The following is a 14,230-nucleotide window of genomic DNA, read 5'->3' as shown; positions in this document are numbered from 1 at the left end:
ACACGGCAATGAGAAAACCGAAATAAAGCAATAAAAGGTAGTGCACATTTCTCAGGAAGTTCTTCAAGATAAGGATTACAATGAGAAAGCCCAGCGTCTAGCTGTCTTACACCATTTTTTTGGCAGAAATTTATGTGATGAGTGAGTTCAATGCCTAATTATAAGCGATGAGCACATCTGTCATGTGATGTGGAAAGACTTTTGTATTAACGTTCGAACTGTGAAGATCCGATCGAGCATTCAGAAGAAGACTGATAACAATTTTGGTCATTTTTCTGTAAAACTTTAACAATGACAATACAATTTATGATTGCATTCTTTGTCATAAAACAGTAGGATTTTGTCTTCAAATAAACTGTGAGTATTAAAGTCTAGATATTTTCAGTTAAATAGTCAATGTCGTAACTAAGTTAAATAATAAAACCATTTGGGCGAACTTGCTCCAACTGTAGAACGAACTTGCCTGGGTGGAATTACTGTACTAAATATTTTAATATATAGACAAGTAGTGAAAAACACTCTGTATTTAGTTGTAAAGGCAGTCAAACAATGCACCAATATTTCCAAATAAAAATATTTGTGGATACATTTAAAATACAAGCTGGAAAAGTCAAGAAAAATAGTGGGTCAACTTGCCCTGTCTCCTCTACACAGCCGTGACCTGGAAAGATACCCGATGGCTCCCCACACTGTGACACCGGGAATGACACTACTGTGCCTCTACACAACATTGCAAGAATGGTATCTCTTCCCATGTCGCCGCCATACACGCCCACGATGCACATCCAGGGCAGCGTAGAACCGCGATTCGTCGCTGAGCACAGCGCGATGCCACTCACCAAATGTCCACGCTTCCTGGCAGCGGCAGTTTGTGTTGTAGTTTTAATGGCAGTCTAGGCGTGGGACGGTAATACCCTACTCCGGATGGTGTTAAGCTCCACGAACAGTGAAGGATGACAAAGAATGTTCCAGGAAGTCCGTTACTTGTTTTCGAATGACTTGACGGGAATCGTCCTTTGTGGTGGTCTGACGTGGTCCATCGGAACCTTGATTCTAGTATGCATTCCTACATTGGAACTCTGTGAGACCCAAATGCACCACAAATCTGGATACTGCACGATTCGACCAGTCGGCCAAATGGAGACCCAAAGGCCCCTCTCAAAGTGTTAGGTGCCGAGAACGCTTTCTCAGACGATTACTCAGTGATCGCTCAACATCTGATGCTGTTACACGCCCCTCATATAACTTATCAGGCCTGGTAACAACACTAAATATGAACAAGACTAATGAAGTGGCCGTTCTACGTGTTACAAAAATGGCTCTGAGCACTATGGGACTCAACATCTATGGTCATCAGTCCCCTAGAACTCAGAACTACTTAAACCTAACTAACCTAAGGACATCACACAACACCCAGTCATCACGACTGCCTGTCACAGACAACTGCAACTCTACTCATTTAAATACCCGCCGATGGTATGTACGAGCGCGAAGTTACACCGACCCATAATCATGTCATAGGGGTGCTTCACCTGTTTTGTCAGGCGGTATATAGACAAGGACCATTTACAGAGGGCAATTACAGCTGTAATTCTCAATAAACATTACACTTATGTTGTTTATGGGGCCCCCCAACATGGGACGATACACGTCATTTCCTACAGGCAAGTGTGTCTGTATCGGACATTATGACTATTAGCGAGCTCTTTTCTCGTACATTAGTGACATAAAGACTTATTTGAAAAATACAGACTTATTTATTTGCGTATTTCCTAATGTATTTTGCAGAAATTATTTTTACGATCTCTCACTGTTGTTACTTATCCCACATTCCTTACATTCCAGGCACGTTAAATCATCCTTTCGTATAAGATTAAACTGAGATTAATTTCTTTCAAAATATTGAAATTTTGCGAACGTTTGCTCTTTTGGCAACGTCTGCACCCTTGTTATATATTTACCTGTCCTGCGATACAATTTTTATGTTGCGTCGTACAGTGTTCGTCAATGAGCCAGTTGGCTACGATCAATCAGGAAAGACTAGATGGATTTTCATTGGCGAAGCATTCAGATTACGCGAAACCTTTCAGTTTGACAGACGCGTGTCGCATGGCACTAGCTACGTATTAGAATTTGTAATGCTATACAATTCCACAGTTATAGTGGGACCTCCCTTACTTCTTCGGTGGATGTTAGCAATTGTTTCTGCCTTGGTGAGGGTAGAAATCAATAGATTCTGGAACAGGCAACATTTTATGTTTGTAGTTACCCTAACACTAGGTGCGGCAACGGCCTTGCCGCAGTGGATACACCGGTTCCCGTCAGATCACCGAAGTTAAGTGCTGTCGGGCGTGGCCGGCACTTGGATGGGTGACCATCCGGGCCGACATGTGCTGTTGCCATTTTTCGGGGTGCACTCAGCCTCGTGATGCCAATTGAGGAGCTACTCGACCGAATAGTAGCGGCTCCGGTCAAAGAAAACCATCGTAACGACCGGGAGAGTCGCTGACCCCGCGCCCCTCCTATCCGCATCCTCAGTGAGGATGACACGGCGGTCGGATGGTCCAGATGGGCCACTTGTGGCCTGATGACGGAGTGCTTTAACGCTAGGTGCACGAGAACCTATAAACATTTCTTTAGAAACTTATCACGTTCCTTCACTTTTGAGAAGTTTTTGGGTCAAATTCTGATTTTGATAGATCAATTATTTTATCATAAAATTGCTTACATGAACACGGTCATTTCTGGTATCAGTAATGCTGTGTAGGCTCGTGTCTCGTTACAAACTTTAATAAACCTCTGAATTATCTTCAGTACACCACATGAAGCACTTCTAATAATTGTATCTGCGTTCTGTTACGAAGGGAGTACCATTCATAATCCGAACTATCAATTTGTCTCTTGCTTTGATTTTCTTTTCGTAGACTCCAATATTCAACCATTTCCACAAGCAAAAATCTAAAGGGCTAAGGTACTGGACTTAAGTTCCCAAGAAACGTAATCATTTTTGCCGATTCATCTTCCGAGGAGCGTTAGGTTTAGATGTAGCCTCAGCTGACTACTAGAATGTGCCAGGGTCATGTTGTATTGGAAGAAGATACCTATCTGTAGCCGTACGAATATCTTCCCATAATGCTGGAAGCTCGTTTACAAGAAATCCTAAGTAAGAGGGCTCTTTAAGACACCACAAGCCCAATCAACAGAGTCTCACATTAAACCAGAGAAGCCTTCTACAAAATATCTCTCCACCAAGGCATGTGTAGTCCGTTGGACAACCGATGAGAGTTACAAGTGCTGCTGTTACCGTCGCGAGAGGAAACAGCTTCATCAGTGAACTGTATTAATGGATTACCTTCAAAGAAGAAGACAGGAACCAGCCACTATTGATAACGCTATTTATTTACATAAATGGCGCCGTAACCGGTTTCGAACCGATGAGTTCATCTTCAGACTGCTGTACACATCTATATAGTATCTGTTTAAAAACACAAATACAAGCTTCCACACATCAAAATCTGTATTTTCAATCCATACAAATCTCAACTGAAAAAAAAAGTAGTGAAGACCACTTACAGATATTGAATCAGAAAGGTACCTTATGAATCTACTCGAAGGGATGGAAGTGTTAGTACATAAAAGCAAATCACCACATCAATTGGTCAATGAACAGACAGACTTTGCCAATGCAGTCTCTGTAAAATTTCACTCAACTGCTTTCCAATTTCAAATACAAACAGAAACTACTACTTTTGACAGCAACATGCAGTCTGTTCAGTCACACATCAAGATGATTAATAAATTTATTTAAACTTTAAACTAGCCATCATATATTAATGTCTTTCGTTGTATTTATCAGCTTCTCATCACTTATTTTGTTCCGTGAGCATACTACAATATTTACACAATATTAGTTACGCAGCATTTCGTAACATCTGCTACCTTTATTTTTAAGTAATGCTTATTGAGTGTTAAATGGAAATAATGTAACGTTTATTCTTTGTAAATTTTCAACTGTCAAATCAATGAATATATTGTAATAACTATGAGAGAGAATCTCTTTGGCACTGTTGTATTTGTGATATCGTCAACTTTGTGTACATTTCTGATGCGACAAAAACCACCAGAGCAGTCCTGAACGCTACGAAAACGGCAGGTGATGTTTTCAGAGAGAGAGGTTTCAAATCGTAGTGTTGACATATCTTTACAACCAGTATCGTTGACTTAGGCACTGTTTTCACGCTATGTATTATATATATTTTACAGTATTCCACCAAATTACCAGGGATTTTTGATGTAAGTAAAATATAACAACTATTCAGTCCTAAGTATGTCTTTACATTGTGTTCAATCGTCATGAAGGATAGTTGCGTTTAAATAGGTCGTTTCTAACGTCGTTTCTTTACCGTAGCTCACCACCATTCCAAGACGCTTTCACCACAGGACCGAATAAAGTGGAAAAAGCTTATGTAAACTTTAACACATGTGCATCTTGATATGGACAGCCATCTGTAGATGAACCTGTCGGTTCGAAACCTGATGTGGCGCTCTTTACGTAAAGGAATAGCATTATTAATAGTGACGGGTTGCTGTCTTTGTCTCTGAAAAAAAAATCACACTATATTTGGTACAAAGCCACGCTGTCAAAGTAGCAGTTTTCGACAAAGCAGCATTGATAATTTTACTCAGTGACTGTTGTTACCTCATCTCCTTATCGAAAGTGCTAAATTTGGTGTAAATAATAAAGATGCCGGCCTTGTCTACGTGATGTACGCCACATTCTTGTATGTGGAGCACTGATGTGTAGATACTGGAAACGTATTCGTTGAAGGACTATGTTCTGCCATGTGAATAATGTGTTCCACTTCATCTAGGCACTTTTAATTAGCATGTCAGGTGAGAAATGACTGCCGAGCTCTGCAACATTCCTACAAAGTTTAGTGAATACACAAGTGAACACTCTTTAAAATGGAACTCTGCGGCTAGAAAATCGTCGGCTGCATTGTCTACAAGTTGGGGCTTTGCTATTACAACACCCATACACAAATACCACAGCGGCATACTCAGCATTTGCAAACAAGTAGCGCATGTTCAAATCATGCAGTACAATTGCCTGATAAATGACAATGACAATTACGGTTGAAAAACTGAAATGTGTTAACTCAAGCACAACTTCACAACTCGAACTCCAAAAAAAAATGTGACTATCGAGAAATAGACGCTTAGCTCTTAATACCAAAGTGAAGAACGAAGACTTATCTCTGCCATCATCTGTAACTCTGTAATTGACAAAAATTTTGACACATGCTATGTGCAATATTTTAATTCGATTTACTTGAGAGAGCCTCTGTGAAAAACGAGTAATCCTGCCGCAATGAAAGTTTCTAGAAAAAAACTGTAAGAACATGGGGAAGCGAAATAACGAATAAACAGTTGAAATTAATACATTTTAATTTCCACATGAGAAGGTAACAGTTCCTAACTGAGTACCACATTTACGCTCTAGGCTACAAACGTTGCTCAATGTGACGACCATTTGCATCCACGTCCGCCTGCAAACGTGCTAGATACATCATTTCACGTATTTTGCTGCACTTTTCGAGCGGTGGACCATGGAATGCTCAGCTGTCGTGGCACAGCTTCTGCATTGCTTAAGTTCGCACATTGCATTCTGCTCTCTCACCCATGGCAACAGTAACTTACTCACCAAGTTGTGTCGCAACTGGACGTCGGCCTCTCCAGGAGCAATTCGCAAGTCGTCAGTTAATTAGAACTTGCGAATCATGTTCTTCAACCACACTGCGGGAAGAGGAACTCTCCGTATTTCTTTGAAGATCACTATCGCTGTTGTTTTGATGAAACAGCTTTACGAATAAAGCCCTGCTGACCTTGTCCAGACCCATGTTGCAGCTGTAATGTACACTGATGTTAGTGTTTCATCCCAACGTCAACGTACCAGTACCGGCGCCTAACGGCAAATCATGACACTAACATTACTAACAGCGCAAACCCTGCAGCGGACGGTCTGGACATCATTCTCATAAAGTTGGGTACCCACACGGTAAATAGATTTCCATCTACACTGCCTCAAGTAGCGAAAGTTTAATAATAACAACCTTGTATATTAGCACCTCGTAAAATATTCAATATGCCTCTTGAAACTCCGCGTATGTATGTTTCCAGCGTGATAGTATCCTAACTCAATTTACTAATTTTTATCGTAAGCATCCAGGTCAGACGTCCCATGAAAAAGCATTAATAAGTCATGTTTTGCGACCAGATCTGTCGAATGATCTGACCCCAGTCTATTTCCTCTTGTACGTTCACGTGAAAAATCTTCCAACATCTGTGTAAGCTGAAAAGAATCTCCTGTCAAGAATTCTTACAGCCTTTGACATTGTACAAACAACACCGTGATTGTTCAAACGGGAGCCGCCTTGTGGCGTCTAGGTAAAGGAACGTTTTTTACTTCTAACAAGTGCCTTGAACAGGTTGTGATGTACATAAAATTATCACACGAATGTATTTATTGGGCTTCTACCTTCATCTACAGACAAGAAGTTAATTTGAAACTACCTTATTTTCGATCACAGATTTTGCCCCAGAACTGTGACAAATATACGAGAGTGGAAGCTCCTTAAAACTCGAAATATCGCCTCACAAACATTCTTATAACAATGAGGTAACATTCTGATTGAAGTACCTAATATTTGAGCTATAATATATTCATGATCTAGAAACTTTAGGAAGTATACTTTACCGTAGGTTTGCCTTTCGGATCGAGGTAATACAGTGAGCATAAAACCTATCTCTGATTGCAAAAATTTATTTCCAAGGGACTACGCTAGACACAGTTACGAGCTTTGTTTTAAATGGTAGCTTAAGTAATAAAGAGTTTCCACATGTGTCCGTTTGTATCCTTATTGTTGTACCGATTCATTCTAGCATGTTCCTGGCAAACTTGGCAAGTCCGGGCTCGTAGTCTGGCTGCAAGGACTGGAGGAAATGCAGCTGTGTGTGTAAAAGCCTCGCCCGGTGCTGTGATGTGCCTGTTTCCCCGGAAACACGAAACTTCAGTTTCCGCCGACTGCGTCGAAACGCAGAAAGCAGGATATCCACAGTGTCGTCATTCACTCTACGGGAAATAAGGGTCCCCGCAATGAACTTGTGACGTCACACCAGTAGCCAGGCCAGTATCCCAATGAAACGTGGCCAAAGAAGTCCTTAACTTTGTCATATGTTATCTAGCGCGTAAAGCTACATTTTCCTACGTGTGGAAATTTATTGTAGCCTGCTGCAGAATATGCTTGCGTCTTTCGCTGCCCGTTGTGGGCCGCCGCAAAAATGGCTCTGAGCACTATGGTAATTAACTTCTGTGGTCATCAGTCCCCTAGAACTTAGAACTACTTAAACCTAACTAACCTAAGGACGTCACACACATCCATGCCCGAAGCAGGATTCGAACCTGCGACCGTAGCAGTCATGCGGTTCCAGACTGAAGCGCCTAGAACCGCACGGCCACACCGGCCGGCGGGCCGCCGCAGCGTGGAACGTCTCCCTAGGCGCGGGATGGTGTGCGTTAGAGCGTAAATGAAAGTGATATTTTATCATTCGACAACTGTACACGATAAAGTGAAACGAGAACTACCTTCTGACACATTTTTTGAATTCAGTGAAAAATACTGTGCTATTGAACTAGAGAAAAAATTTGAGCTTTTAACAAAACTTGGCTTTTCGCCCTACTCAATATTTTTCACGCCAGATCTCCTGCACTGTGTGTCGTACAACAACATAATCTTACAGCGGGCTTTAGCAGTTCATGTTCATAATATGTGTAAACATTCTGGCCAATAGAGTCAGTAACAATGAAGAAATAAACTAAACTGTCACATATGACGCGGAATTTTTAGCAAACTGTAGTAAGCGACAAATTTTTTCCCTTACTTTTATGGGTGGTCAAAGAGAGAGAACGTTTCAGACAGGTCTGAATTTATTTTTGCAGTTTGTTGGAAGGCGGTGGGTCTACAGTTTCACCTAGACGAGAGCAGTACTGTGTGGTTCAATGGCGCGTCGCGAGTTCCAGCGCGCTGCAAGGAACATTTTGCTATTCGTATTATAGGCGCGATGCAGTGGGGCGCGACAGTAGTAACAGGTTCACCAAAGGCAAAACCTGTTAATTTTGGCACTGCTGAAGTACATGGAAGTTAGGCAAGAGGAGGAAAACTACATGCTGTTGGAAAGAGTGCGCAGGAAGTGCAAAGCAGTCACACTAATGCTCTTACATCGTGGAGAAGAACGAGAGTGTAACATTTTAGTAACTAAGGAATTGCTCGGCGATGAGGAGGAATGCCAGCTCCCATCGCCTTATGACGCACACGTGTCGGGGATTAATGAACTGCTCAAGAACAAAATGATACCCTTGGCTGATATCAGCGGTTACGCCAAAGCTGAGGGATTCATTGTGAGGAGCGGATTCACTTATTAATTCAAGTGGTCGAATTTTAATCATCTTCCACAGTACTGATCACAATGACCACAACATTCAAAAGGCTCAGTACAAATATGTTTACAAATGTATTACATTGGACATAATCAAGGACATTTCTTCTTACATGTTTCACTCATTTTTCTTCCGATTTCTGCCCAAATCAACTCCTTTTGCATTTAGCTTTTCAACTCGGCGTCAGCCATGTTCCACAAAATATGCCGTTCGGATACCAACTGGATAAGGCAGAGAAGCGGTCAGCCGACATTTCTGGTGAATCCTTCAATAATTAAATCGGAAGAATTAGCTTCTCGGACACAAGCCATGCGAGCCAAACATATACTGTAGCTGTCGTACAGTAGTTGGCCGCTGCTCAGGCCGGCACTACACTATCAAATTTCTTTGTCAAAGATTTGATCAAAGATGTGATCAAATATTCCGTCAAATATATTTGACAAAGATCTTTGACGTAGCCCTAGAAGGGGTATTACACTGTCATCACAATTTTCGTGAAAGTTCAAAATAGCTGACAACAACAACTTGTTATTAACTTTAGCAGTTGCATGTAACACAGTTGCACTGTGTGCACATGCGGAAGAGAAGCGGGGGAAAGAAGGAAACATACCTGGGTGAAGCCGTGGGTTTTACGACGACACTATAAAAGCATTCAACAAAACTTGTTACATGAGCTTATAGTGGCGGACGTCAAGTCGTACATCAATTACTTAAGAATGGATGAGCATACATTTCTGTATGTGCTCAATGAAGTGTATCCTCATATCACAACGAACAATATTCATTTAAGAACTGCTACATCTGCAGAAGACAGGCTCACTGTAACACATTACAGGAGAGGGTTAGGTTAGGTTAGGTCAGGTCTCCAATCTTCGTAATCTATTTTTGTATTCAGCGTGCCTCACGTTGTAAAGCGCCTCGTGAACTTCATACATCTCTATTAATTTCGAAGTTGTCGGCACACACCAATTGTATTTACTGGTAATGTTTATAAAAGCACTACAGACGACAGAATGCAGCGATGCTAGCGCTCCATGTGGTAACATGTCACATTGCAGTGAACAGAAGACAAGCGACTTCTTTGATCAAATCTACAGCGAGGCCCTAGATTTGATCAAATATTGGACGACATTTGACAAAGTTCCCTATTACACCATCAAATATCTTTGACAAAGATATTGGACAAAGATACTGGACAAAGATACTGGACAAAGATATTTGACAAAGAAATTTGATAGTGTAATACCGGCCTCAGTTCGACTTCCCCCACTCCTCCAACCGATCAAATCTCTAAGACATGCGGGGCACCTCCCGAAGTGAGCAAGCGTTTCCCGCATTTAGAGGCAGTAGCTGCGTTTTTTGCCCGCACCCTAGGAAAACGGCCTGCTAAGTTTGCATTTTGCGAGTGTTCTACGTAGCACTTTGCGGGAAATTCCCGTGTTTAGGAAAAGGTAGCTTTACTCTATTTAAATGTGCGGCTACAATCAAATTAGCCTCAAATAGTAATACGCTCCCCGCTGGAGACGTTCGCTGCAACTTGTAAGAGCTATAGTGCCACGCGCTGTCACGCACACCACAGGGCCCGTTTACGTCGATGGCCCCGCTCCAGGGGTACCGCATCTTGTCTTGTCACCGACGGCACTACTCTCTTTAAGCTTCTGGCCAATGTCGACCACAGGCACTTCGGAACTGTCGCTGAACTGCAACGGGCGATCGTGTTTCAAAAAACCACAAAATGCAATCCGATTTCTCCTGCGTAGACTCCATTGTGTCAGAGAAACATTTTACGGTCGCCTGATACATTAAAAACTTCATCGATGGGTCGCACGTGTCACCACCGTTCCACTCGGCAACGTGTAAGAGAAGTCTGTTTGCACTAATACCATTACCGTTGCTTCTGCAATCGCGGGTCGTGGCAAATGAGTGGCGCTGCCGGCGGTCCCTTATTATTCGCGCGCGGCAGATCAGTCAGTAGTAGGACGTGTTAAATGAAAACCGATTAAGGGGAGAGCACGTGGCCGCACGTTAATTATCGCACGCAGTACCTATAGGTCAGCCGGCGGCCGGGGCGGCGTGTTGCGTCACGGGGGACAACAGAGGCGTCGCCTGCCGCTGGCAGCTCAATTAGTTCCGGTGGGAGGGTACGGCGCGGCTGGCGTGTCGCGTGTGGGCAATTAAGGCGCGCTGCTCTAGCCTGTGGCGGCGGCGGTCTTAAAACAACGAGCTCGTAATCTTCTTAAATTCTCTTTCCTTTACAGCAGGCTTACAACGTTACTGGTCTTTCACGAATGTTTTAACCTCGCTGAACTGGCGAAACAGAATAGACCAGTACTTGCGCTATGCCCGACTTTGTTTACAAAGTATGGCACGATAAAGTCGTAGGGCCTAGCCCCCTGTGTGTCCTTTCATACCCAGCAGCTAACCGGGCAGTAAATAATAATTTGCGTCTGTTTTCCTGCAGTAAAGGCTATGCAATGGCTAGAATTGCGAATTAATAAAATAATCAGTCGAAATAATGAGTCGAAACAAGGCCCCGGGAGTAGACAACATTCCATTAGAACTACTGACAGCCTTGGGAGAGCCAGGCCTAACAATACCATCTAGCGAGCACGATGTATGAGACAGGCGAAATACCTGCAGACTTCAAGAAGAATATAATAATTCCAATCCCAAACAAAGCAGGTGTTGACAGATGTGAAAATTAGTTTACTAAGTCACGGCTGCAAAACACTAACGCGAATTCTTTACCGACGAATGGAAAAACTGGTAGAAGCCGATCTTGGGGAAGATCAGTTTGGAGACAAATGTTGATGGTGTTGGGACAGCAACCAGCCACAAATTTACTTTCAGTCCCTTTATTCAAATTTCTAGCATTTGTAGACTTAGAGAAAGCTTCTGACAGTGTTGACTGGAATACTCTCTTTCAAATTCTGAAGGTGGTAGGAGTAAAATACAGGGAGCTAAAGGCTATTTACAATTTGTACAGAAACCAGGAAGCAGTTATAAGAGTCGAGGGGCATGAAAGGGAAGCAGTGGTTGCGAAGGGAGTGAGACAGGGTTGTAGCCTATCCCCGATGTTATTCAATCTGTATATTAAGCAAGCAGCAATGGAAACAAACAACAAATTCGGAGTAGGAATTACAATACATGAAGAAAAAATAAAAACTTTGAGGTTCGCCGATGACATTGCAATTCTGTCAGAGACAGCAAAGGCCTTGGAAGAGCAGTTGAATGGAATGTGTAGTGTCTTGAAAGGAGGATATAAGATGAACATCAACAAAAGTAAAACGAGGATATTGGCATGAAGTCGAATTAAATCGGGTGATGCTGCAGGAATCAGATTAGGAAATGAGACGCTTAAAGTAGTAAAGGAGTTTTGCTATTTGGGGAGCAAAATAACTGATGATGGTCGAAGTAGAGTTGTTGTTTTGGGGAAGGAGACCAGACAGCGAAGTCATCGGACCCATCGGATTAGGGAAGGATGGGGAAGGAAGTCGGCCGTGCCCTTTCAAAGGAACCATCCCGGCATTTGCCTGGAGCGATTTAGGGAAATCACGGAAAACCTAAATCAGGATGGCCGGATGCGGGATTGAACCGTCGTCCGGTCGAAGTAGAGAGGATATAAAATGTAAACTGGCAATGGCAAGGAAAGCGTTTCTGAAGAAGAAAAATTTGTAACATCGAGTATAGATTTAAGTGTCAGGAAGTCGTTTCTGAAAGTATTTGTATGGAGTGTAGCCATCTACGGAAGTGAAACATGGACGATAAATAGTTACAAGAAGAGAATAGAAGCTTTTGAAATGTGGTGCTACAGAAGAATACTGAAGATTAAGTGGGTAGACACATAACTGATAAGGAGGTATTGAATAGAATTGGGGAGAAGAGGAGATTGTGGCATAACTTGACTAGAAGAAGGGATCGGTTGGTAGGACATGTTCTGAGGCATTAAGGGATCACCAATTTAGTACTGGAGGGCAGCGTGGAGGGTAAAAATTGTAGAAGGAGACCAAGAGATGAATACACCAAGCAGATTCAGAAGGATGTAGGCTGCAGTACGTACTGGGAGATGAAGCAACTTGCACAGGATAGAGTAGCATGGAGAGCTGCATCAATCCAGTCTCTGGACTGAAGACCACAACAACAACAAAGTAATCAGATAGCTACATTAAACATTGCAAACAAATAAATACAATTGAACTTCCCTGTAACGACTTCGGTTACGACTACTCGTGTATAACTTAGTGATTTCTGTGGTACGGCCACATTAGCGGAAAGGAACATACTTCGTATGCTTGCTTAATACGACAAATTTATATGCGTGTAACTCATGTGTAATGTCATATTCAGGCTCAGTTACCAACAAGATTCTCCAAGCATCAATGTACTGCAGAAGGAAATTTGTTGTATGTAATATGCCACTTGGCATATTCTTCTCTCCGCCCTTCCATCCAGAGTAGGTGTAGTATAGACTCCTCACCTCTTTATTAGCCTAGCGCATTCGTACTACAGTGATGGTGACAGTCATAGAAATCAGCAGCGGTACACACGATGTCAGTTTTCGTAACAATCTGTTACGAGGTGCACGCATTTAATAACAGCGTTGTCCATAAAAGAAAAGTTTTAACAGTCGAAGAAAAAGTGAAAGTCATTCATGAAATCGAGAATGAAGCTAAAACGATTCACGAGTGTCGTCAATTTGGTCTCGTAAATTCCACGGCCCAAACAATTTGGAAGAACAAGGATGAAATTGTTATGCGTTTGAACAAAACGGATCTAAAATTAAACTGTTAGGAAAAGCTGAACGGAGCGACGTAGATGAAGCTCTGCTTAAGTGTTTTAAGCGAAAGAGAAGCATCAGTGTATCCGTTAGTGGATCTCTCCTTAGGGTGAAAGCTGAAGAATTTGACAAGAAATTAAAAGATGAGGAATTTGTGTGCAGCAGTGGCTGGATTGACGGATTCAAGCAACGTCACAGCATTACTTTTGACAAACTGAATGGTATGAATACTGAAAGAATCCGACAATAGCGCACTAGCGTGTGGCTTACAACTCGTGAAGAATCTGCAAACTGTCACGTCTTTAATGCAGACGTGACTGGCATTTTCTTTAATCTGATTCCTGACAAAATTCAGTAATTCAAGGGCGAGAAAGGTGTTGGTGTCAACTTACCTAAAGAACAAATAAGAGTTCAGCTTTGTGCTAACACAGACGGAACTGAGAAGAAAACAATTGCTCCTGATAAGTAAGCAAAAAATCCCTAGGTGTTTTAAGCATGTAAAAAATCTGCCAGTGTGCTACAATGCTACTAAAATGTTCTGGATGGCCTTCGGACTCTCTGAAGCTGAAATAAGGTGTTGGTATCGGGAGCTTGGAAGTCAGAAAAGGAAGATACTGGTTCTTGTTGACAACTAACTGTCCAGCACATCCTACACCCTCTGGCTTGGAGAATATTAAGCGTGTTTTTCTTCTTGCAAATACAAGAAGCTAATTGCAGCCCATGGAGCAAGAAGTAATTAAGAGTCTAAAGTCCCACTACCGTAAGCTCGTATTATTGAAAAACCATACAATTCATTGAGAGAAAGCAGGATTATTCTATTACACTGATGGATGCGGTCAACTGCATTACCGAATCTAGGAGCGGTATCAAGCCCAAACCAACAAGAACTGTTTTCATCATGCGGGAATCACAACTAAAGGAATAAATGCCGCCGATATTGAAGACACACTGATGAT

The 14,230-nt window shown here is 42.2% G+C and overlaps 1 pseudogene; it reads left to right on the top strand.

The window, feature by feature from the left end:
- The first annotated feature begins 2,284 nt into the window (after positions 1 to 2,284).
- Positions 2,285 to 2,402, top strand: LOC126417211 (5S ribosomal RNA; annotated as a pseudogene).
- The last annotated feature ends 11,828 nt before the right edge of the window (positions 2,403 to 14,230 follow it).

The sequence above is a fragment of the Schistocerca serialis genome, chromosome 8, assembly GCF_023864345.2.
Source record: "Schistocerca serialis cubense isolate TAMUIC-IGC-003099 chromosome 8, iqSchSeri2.2, whole genome shotgun sequence".
Lineage (NCBI taxonomy): Eukaryota > Metazoa > Arthropoda > Insecta > Orthoptera > Acrididae > Schistocerca > Schistocerca serialis.
The sequence above is the reverse complement of the archived record's forward strand: the minus strand, read 5'-3'. Positions and strand labels throughout refer to the sequence as shown.